The following is a 1,686-nucleotide window of genomic DNA, read 5'->3' as shown; positions in this document are numbered from 1 at the left end:
AGAGAGAGAGAGAGAGAGAGAGAGAGAGAGAGAGAAAGAGAGAGAGAGAGATTATAGAAAAGAAGGAATGGGCAGTTGAAGTTGAAGGTGAAGACACATGGGGAAGGTTTTCGGAAATGAATAACAGGCTGGTCTGGTGTTAGAGCAAGCGATAACATTACATATTACACTTCTACAGACATAGAAGGAAGGAAACTGCAAACAACAGAGCACAGCTGTGCCACCCGCGTGACAAAATAAAAGAATCAATGCGAAGGGGAAAGATTTATAAGGATCATGAGCCAGTTACCATCGATTTTCCAGGAAGCGGAGAGGCTTCATCGCCCACCACATGGCAAGTGAGGAAGGGTTGCCCACCAGTGTTGTTGTAGTGAAGCTGGCAGCGGTCAGGGCAGGATGGATGTCAGATAATGATGATGATGATGATGGTGGTGATAATACTTTTATGTCCGCACTTCACACTCAGAGTTCACCGTCGATAATTTATAATATTCCACAACAGAATTTGGCCATTGTTGTTACGAATGCACAAATTGTATCAATGCTCCTCCTCTTAATCCTACTGTGATTGCAGAGCCTGTAGGAACTGGTCAGGGAAGAACAGATGAAGGAGCTAGATCTAGATCTAAGTCAACACTGCACACTCACTGCGACTCACAGTTCATAATTTAATATATTCCACAACAGAAGCGAAGATGACCGTTACCGTTACGAATGCACAATACCAGCACTCTACACAGACTTTTGAGCTTGCTTGAACCGGTCAGAAAAGCACTTTATAATGAGGCTATCCACTGAAACCGGATAAAGAATGACACTCACATACATGATGATGATGATGAATATAATATACTCGCATAATGTACCCACAGTCTACAATCACAGAAGATTATAATTCCTGAACAGAAGACGAAGATGCGAATTACCAAAGCACAATCTCTGTACAGATTCTATAAGCTAGATATCTAGGTAATGTATAGACAATTAGGTCTTCTTTTAAAATAACAAGATGAGGCACTTCCTATTAAATTATTATTATTATTAAACTAGGCTATGGCTATGGAGGCCTCTGTCTATAGATTACCGGTACCAGACTGAGTGAAACTGGCAGTGTCTAGATCTAGCCTACGCCGCATGACAATAATTCCTGTTGGTGGATTGCTTTTAAAGATTGTTTCGCAGCTCGAGAGGGTTATAAAAACACCCTCATCCACCTCGACCTCTTCTTTATTTATACCGCGAACCCTTAGTAGTCTAAACTAAGGTCTAGATTTCTGGGAAAGACGACACGACGAATCAACACCGTACGGTCAGACGCGGCTGCTTCATCAGAGATCACCTGGACCAGTCAGAAATACTAGAATAGATTTAAGCTAATCTAGATCTCTAGGTCAAGAACGTGACCGTATTTTATCTCAAATATTTTTTTCTAGATCTAATCTAGATTCTAAATTTAGAGAGATATTTTATTGTAGTGAAGTAGATCTGCTGGGTATGTTTTTACTTCCCCTCCCGTCCCACACACTTTTATAAACATGTTTTCCATTTTCTACTAAATATTGATGCGCTGAACACAAATATAACTTCATTTCCGTCGCAAATTAATAGATTTTGAAATATCTGATAGTTCTGAATAAAGATCAGACGTACTTTGGACCAATCGGGTGGGGTGGGGGGTGTTACCAG

The 1,686-nt window shown here is 40.6% G+C and overlaps 1 long non-coding RNA gene across 1 annotated transcript in view; it reads right to left on the bottom strand.

Annotated features, from left to right (window-relative positions):
* Positions 1-249: 249 nt before the first annotated feature.
* The window catches only part of LOC118478140, a 3,459-nt gene continuing 2,022 nt past the window's right edge, over positions 250-1,686 (bottom strand). The window contains exon 2 of the long non-coding RNA XR_004858847.1: positions 250-794. This is a non-coding gene — a long non-coding RNA (uncharacterized LOC118478140). The remainder of the gene's footprint in view (positions 795-1,686) is intronic.

This window comes from Aplysia californica, unplaced genomic scaffold, assembly GCF_000002075.1.
Source record: "Aplysia californica isolate F4 #8 unplaced genomic scaffold, AplCal3.0 scaffold00375, whole genome shotgun sequence".
Classification (NCBI taxonomy): domain Eukaryota; kingdom Metazoa; phylum Mollusca; class Gastropoda; order Aplysiida; family Aplysiidae; genus Aplysia; species Aplysia californica.
The sequence above is the reverse complement of the archived record's forward strand: the minus strand, read 5'-3'. Positions and strand labels throughout refer to the sequence as shown.